Source organism: Atractosteus spatula, chromosome 5, assembly GCF_055471065.1.
Source record: "Atractosteus spatula isolate fAtrSpa1 chromosome 5, fAtrSpa1.hap1, whole genome shotgun sequence".
NCBI lineage: Eukaryota > Metazoa > Chordata > Actinopteri > Semionotiformes > Lepisosteidae > Atractosteus > Atractosteus spatula.
This window is the reverse complement of record NC_142710.1, coordinates 1196141-1204089: the sequence shown is the minus strand read 5'-3', so window position 1 is coordinate 1204089 and position 7949 is coordinate 1196141.

Sequence of the window (7949 nt, the reverse complement as noted above, 5' to 3'; positions counted from 1 at the left end):
CCGGAGCTTCCCTCCACAGTGCAGAGGCCGTCATCAGGCACATAAACCTGCGGGCGGTCAGGAGGTGCACCCTGGGAATTGTAGTTCTCCGGCATGTATGAGAAGGAATTATGGGAAGCGTAGTTCCCTGCCAAGACACCCGGGTAGGTGCTGTAAGTCTGCAGCGGAGGGGGCAGACGACCATGTGGGGTGGAGCCAGGCTGCCGAAGACACACGCCTCTGCGGGCAGTCTCATAAGTCAGCAGGCCACTCGCAGGTGCATGCTGGGAGCTGTAGTCTTCTTGTACGCACAGGGGTCCGGGCACCCCTGGGAAGGAATTTTGTGCACTGCAGTCCTCTTGTGGGACGTGGAGTCCACTTCCGAACCTGTCTGTGCCCCACAAGACTGCAGACGTGGATGGGGGGACGTAGTCTTCCTTCTGATACATGAGGGGGGCCTTCTGGGAAGTGGACATCCTTGGCCATACATCTGCCTGTGGTGCTGAGGCGTGTGACTGGGTGGGGCGAGGTGCATGCTGGATATTGTAGTTCTCACGCGAAGGGAAGGTTTCTAGGGAGGTGCAGGGCGTGGTCTGAAAACAGGGGTGTGTCTTCTGGGAGCTCAGATTGTCCCGCAGAGCAGGAAGTTCCCCCTGGAGAGCTGTCTGAGGAGGGGTGGGCAGCAGGAAGCTGGGAACTGCACGATGGGGCCCGCAGCTGTCCGGGGAGTCTGGAGGGGCCTCCTGGGGACAGAAGTCCAAGCTCAGAGGTGCAATACCTGAGCAGACACTAGGGGGAGCACAGCACCCATGTGGGCCTTCCTGTTGATTCAGGGAGAGAAAACAAATCTTTCTCAATCAGTATACTGTTGTCCGCACGATCATCTTCATTCAGTGTGATGAGCAAGATGAGAGCATTACTAGCTGGTACCTCGGCCACACTCCTATCTGCTATGTAAGGCTCCTGAAGTGAGGGAGAGACAGCTCTTTCATCCAGACAGGCACCAGACAACATGTACTGAGGGTCTATGACTGTCTCCACCTGAGTGAGAGAGAGGGGTCAACACAGACACCCTGACTGACTGGACACACTGGTGGTGAACGGTTCTGTGAGGAAGAGTCATGTACCTTCTTGACAAAGTCTCTGTCTCCACACAGCTGGTTCAGGTACTCCATGAACTGGCCCTCTTGCTCTCCCGTGACCTCTGACCTCCATGGCTCTGGTGGCGCTGGGGAGCCCAGCGAATGCATGATCTCTGTGTACTCCTGCAGCGCCCCCGGTGGTAGGCCTGGGAAGCTCGCCTCGCTCTCTGGGGCTGTCCTGTTGTTCCTATGGGTCTTCTTGCGGCCTTTACTTCTGACACCGCCTGCTCGTCCCTGGGTCCTCTTCTTCAGCATGTAACCTGCTCACAGTCCAGGAGGAGACATGAGAGAAACAGGAGAACAGTCACAGCTGGAGACGAAGAGAGACACTGCACTAGAAACCCACACTAAAATAACTGGACTAGTACATTAACACTGCACTGAGAGAGAGGGGTTTATACAGACACAGTGACTGACTGGACACTCCAGTACATTAACACTGCACTGAGAGAGAGGGGTTCATACAGACACACTGACTGGACACTCCAGTACATTAACACTGCACTGAGAGAGAGGGGTTCATACAGACACACTGACTGACTGGACACTCCAGTACATTAACACTGCACTGAGAGAGAGGGGTTCATACAGACACACTGACTGACTGGACACTCCAGTACATTAACACTGCACTGAGAGAGAGGGGTTTATACAGACACAGTGACTGACTGGACACTCCAGTACATTAACACTGCACTGAGAGAGAGGGGTTCATACAGACACACTGACTGACTGGACACTCCAGTACATTAACACTGCACTGAGAGAGAGGGGTTCATACAGACACACTGACTGGACACTCCAGTACATTAACACTGCACTGAGAGAGAGGGGTTCATACAGACACACTGACTGACTGGACACTCCAGTACATTAACACTGCACTGAGAGAGAGGGGTTCATACAGACACAGTGACTGACTGGACACTCCAGTACATTAACACTGCACTGAGAGAGAGGGGTTCATACAGACACACTGACTGACTGGACACTCCAGTACATTAACACTGCACTGAGAGAGAGGGGTTCATACAGACACACTGACTGACTGGACACTCCAGTACATTAACACTGCACTGAGAGAGAGGGGTTCATACAGACACACTGACTGACTGGACACTCCAGTACATTAACACTGCACTGAGAGAGAGGGGTTCATACAGACACACTGACTGACTGGACACTCCAGTACATTAACACTGCACTGAGAGAGAGGGGTTCATACAGACACACTGACTGACTGGACACTCCAGTACATTAACACTGCACTGAGAGAGAGGGGTTCATACAGACACACTGACTGACTGGACACTCCAGTACATTAACACTGCACTGAGAGAGAGGGGTTCATACAGACACACTGACTGACTGGACACTCCAGTACATTAACACTGCACTGAGAGAGAGGGGTTCATACAGACACACTGACTGACTGGACACTCCAGTACATTAACACTGCACTGAGAGAGAGGGGTTCATACAGACACAGTGACTGACTGGACACTCCAGTACATTAACACTGCACTGAGAGAGAGGGGTTCATACAGACACAGTGACTGACTGGACACTCCAGTACATTAACACTGCACTGAGAGAGAGGGGTTCATACAGACACACTGACTGACTGGACACTCCAGTACATTAACACTGCACTGAGAGAGAGGGGTTCATACAGACACACTGACTGACTGGACACTCCAGTACATTAACACTGCACTGAGAGAGAGGGGTTCATACAGACACACTGACTGACTGGACACTCCAGTACATTAACACTGCACTGAGATATCTACAGTGAGCAACATTTTGCCTCTCCAGCCTGCATATCCTGAGTTATCTCCTGACAGTCCTCTTGCGTCCTGAGCTCCAGACCTGTACTGACCGTTGCTGCTGGTCTTGCTGGGCTGGGCTGCTTGTGTGTCGCTCAACCTCTGGGTGACCTTGCCCCTCTTCAGCTCCTCCTCCTCGAACTCCATGAACCTGCAGACAGAACCGCGGCTGCTACATCCAGCCCTCAGAGTCGGGACCCGAGCTCGGAGCCCCCCAGCGACGGCCGCACAGCTCCCAGGGGGTCTGCTGCCCGTTACTGGAAAGAGGGGCCAGCTCCCAGTCACAGTGAGGGATCTCCTCACACACACACACACTCATTTACACACTCATTTACACACCCTCTCACACTGTCACACACAAATTCACATATACAATCACGCTGTCTCACACACTCATACACTCACACTCTCAAGCTCTCACACACGATCACACACTTATACACTCACACACAGACGCTGTCACACACACACTCATACACTCACACTCTCAAGCTCTCACACACGATCACACACTTATACACTCACACACAGACGCTGTCACACACACACTCATACACTCACACTCTCAAGCTCTCACACACGATCACACACTTATACACTCACACACAGACGCTGTCACACACACACTCATACACTCACAGTCACTTACAAACCCATACTCACACACTCTCATGCTTCATGCACATTCACACACACACTCACACACTTATACACAGATATAATCACGCTGCAATATATACACTCTTACACTCAGACAGTTACTTGCACACACACACTGGGATCAGGGAGGACAGAGCACAGACACACTCACACACTTACATTCACAGCCTCAAACACACTTACACTCGTTTACACACTTGTATGCACACCATCACACTGTCACACGTACAATCATATGCACACATATTTACACCCTCTCACACTGTCACAAACATTTATATACACTCATATACACACACTTATATTCACACCCTCTCACACTGTCACGCAGGCAGTCACGCATGCATGCACGCACGCATGCACACGCACACGCACATAGGGACAATGTACAGAGACCAGGCTAGTCCACGTGTTTCTGGGAGAAGGGAGGGAGCTGGAGAACTTGGACAGGGGAGAACAGACAATCTCCAGACAGAAGGAGCTCCCATCCAGAGCTGACTCCAGGACCCCAAGATGTGACGTATAACATTAACAACAATTTGAATCCCGCAGACGAGGCTGCAGTTTCCTGTTAAATTCTGATCTAAATTCTGCATCTGTGCGTTGGAGCCCCTCTGGGTGTGTCTGTGTGCTCACTTCCAGGCCATGTCATAGTAGATCATGCGATCGTAGTTGGACAGTCTCCTCCACTCGCCGACAGCCACTGTGACGCCAACAGAGAGAGACATCTGGGGAGACAGCGAGGAGAGGGAGCGCAGCACTGGACTGAGAGAGAGAGACAGGTTAATACAGACACACTGACTGGACACTCCAGTACATTAACACTGCACTGAGAGAGAGGGGTTCATACAGACACACTGACTGGACACTCCAGTACATTAACACTGCACTGAGAGAGAGGGGTTCATACAGACACACTGACTGGACACTCCAGTACATGAACACTGCACTGAGAGAGAGGGGTTAATACAGACACACTGACTGGACACTCCAGTACATTAACACTGCACTGAGAGAGAGGGGTTCATACGGACACACTGACTGGACACTCCAGTACATTAACACTGCACTGAGAGAGAGGGGTTCATACAGACACACTGACTGACAGGACACTCCAGTACATGAACACTGCACTGAGAGAGAGGGGTTCATACAGACACACTGACTGACTGGACACTCCAGTACATAACACTGCACTGAGAGAGAGGGGTTCATACAGACACACTGACTGGACACTCCAGTACATTAACACTGCACAAAGAGAGAGGGGTTCATACAGACACACTGACTCACATGAAGAAGCAGGACAGGGCCTCAGTGTCGGGGGGTTGTGGGCAATACTGCTGGGCCAGACTCCTGTAGTGCTGCCACCTCCTGTAGTTCTCATACACCCCCTGGGAGAACCCCTCCCTGGGGCAGCCTGCAGCCCGCTGGAGACAGATGGGCTCTGAGGGCAGTCCTGGTTCTGAACCTGACGCTGGATCCACGTCTGACACGGGCACCAGCACTGACACTGCCGCTGGTTCTGGTACTGTCACTGGGCCTGACACCAGTACTGGTTCTGGTACTGTTACTGGGTCCGATACCAATGTTTGTTCTGGAACTGCTGCTGGTTCTGATACTGACACTGGCCCTGACCCCAGTGCAGTGTCTGACAGAGCCACTGGGTTTGATACCAGGGTTTGGTTTGGTATTGAACCTGTTGCCCAGTGAAAACATTGTTTATCCTCCAAGAACAGTACTGATTCTGGTGTTGACGCTGGTTCTGACACTGTCACAGTCTCTGGCACTGGGGCTGACACTGAGCCTGGTTCTGATGCTGTTGACAATGACAGTGGTTCTGATACCAGTAATGGGTCCGATACTGACAGTGAGTCTGGTACCAGCACTATCTGTGTCACTGCAGTTCCTGAAGCCAGTACTGTGTCCAATACCATGAATTGTTCTGATGCCGATATTGGGTCTGAAACCAGCACCAGATCTGACCCTGGTACGATTAGTTCTGACACGGGGTCTAGTACAAACACAGATTTTGCTACTGGCACTGGGTCAGATGTTAATATTGCCTGGTCTGATGACAATCCTGGTTCTGATGGTGACATTGTGTCTGATAGTAGACCTGGATCGGACTGTGCTGGTTCAGGCACTAACAGTAATATCGAGTCTGGGTCTGAATCTGACTGCAATGCTAATTCTGACAGTGGCTCAGAATTGGACACTGGTTCTGGTTCAGAAACGGCTACTGAGACCAAATCTGATGCAAATTCTGTGTCTGATGGCATGACTGGGTCAGACAATAATACTGATACTGACACTGAATCTGATACCACACCTGCATCTGATACCACACCTACATCTGATACTGAATCTGATACCACACTAGCATCTGACACTGAATCTGATACCACACCTGTATCTGATACTGAATCTGACACCACACCTGCATCTGACACTGAATCTGATACCACACCTGCATCTGACACTGAATCTGACATCACACCTGCATCTGATACTGATACTGAATCTGACACCACAGCTGCATCTGATACTGAATCTAACACCACACCTGCATATGATACTGAATCTGACATCACACCTACATCTGATACTGAATCTGACACCACACCTGCATCTGACACTGAATCTGATACCACACCTGCATCTGATACTGAATCTGACATCACACCTGCATCTGATACTGATACTGAATCTGACACCACAGCTGCATCTGATACTGAATCTGACATCACACCTGCATCTGATACTGATACTGAATCTGACATCACAGCTGCATCTGACACTGAATCTGATACCACACCTGCATCTGACACTGAATCTGACATCACACCTGCATCTGATACTGATACTGAATCTGACACCACAGCTGCATCTGATACTGAATCTAACACAACACCTGCATATGATACTGAATCTGACATCACACCTACATCTGATACTGAATCTGACACCACACCTGCATCTGACACTGAATCTGATACCACACCTGCATCTGATACTGAATCTGACACCACAGCTGCATCTGATACTGAATCTGACACCACAGCTGCATCTGACACTGAATCTGACACCACAGCTGCATCTGATACTGAATCTGACATCACACCTGCATCTGATACTGATACTGAATCTGACACCACAGCTGCATCTGATACTGAATCTAACACCACACCTGCATATGATACTGAATCTGACATCACACCTACATCTGATACTGAATCTGACACCACACCTGCATCTGACACTGAATCTGATACCACACCTGCATCTGATACTGAATCTGACATCACACCTGCATCTGATACTGATACTGAATCTGACACCACAGCTGCATCTGATACTGAATCTGACACCACAGCTGCATCTGATACTGAATCTGACATCACACCTGCATCTGATACTGATACTGAATCTGACACCACAGCTGCATCTGATACTGAATCTGATACCACACCTGCATCTGATACTGAATCTGACATCACACCTGCATCTGATACTGAATCTGACACCACAGCTGCATCTGATACTGAATCTGACATCACACCTACATCTGATACTGAATCTGACACCACACCTGCATCTGACACTGAATCTGATACCACACCTGCATCTGATACTGAATCTGACATCACACCTGCATCTGATACTGATACTGAATCTGACACCACAGCTGCATCTGATACTGAATCTGACACCACAGCTGCATCTGATACTGAATCTGATACCACACCTGCATCTGATACTGATACTGAATCTGACACCACAGCTGCATCTGATACTGAATCTAATACTACACCTACATCTGACACTGAATCTGACACCACAGGTACATCTGATGCTGACACTGATGCTGTGTGTGTGTCTGATGCTGTATCGGATACTGACACCAGGGGGCAGCGGTGTTGCTCTTGGCCAGCACGTGGAAGGAGGCAGGTGCAGGGCTCGCTCTCCAAGCCAGGGTTTGAGTCAGCGCTGGCTGCCCCCTGGGGCGGGTGCTGGGCGGGGGCCCAGCAGGGTGTATACCGTGCCAACAGGGGGAGCCAGTGAGGGATTCTGCTGGGTCGTGGAGGCACAGGGGCAGGAAGGGGGCGCTGGGCAGGGGTGAGGGCACTGGGGTTACTGCTTTCCTTCATTGTGGAGGCACGTGGTGAAGTCCAGGATGGAAGTGTGGGTCAGCTGGGACAGGCTGGGGGCAACAACGATGTGGGGTGACCTCAGAATGCCTTCCTCCTTTCGGGGATGCCCTCCTGCAGTTGTGGGGTGTCTCTTGGCTGGATCCTTCTAGGAAGCCGAGGGCGTGTCTCAGGTGCAGCCTGTGCCT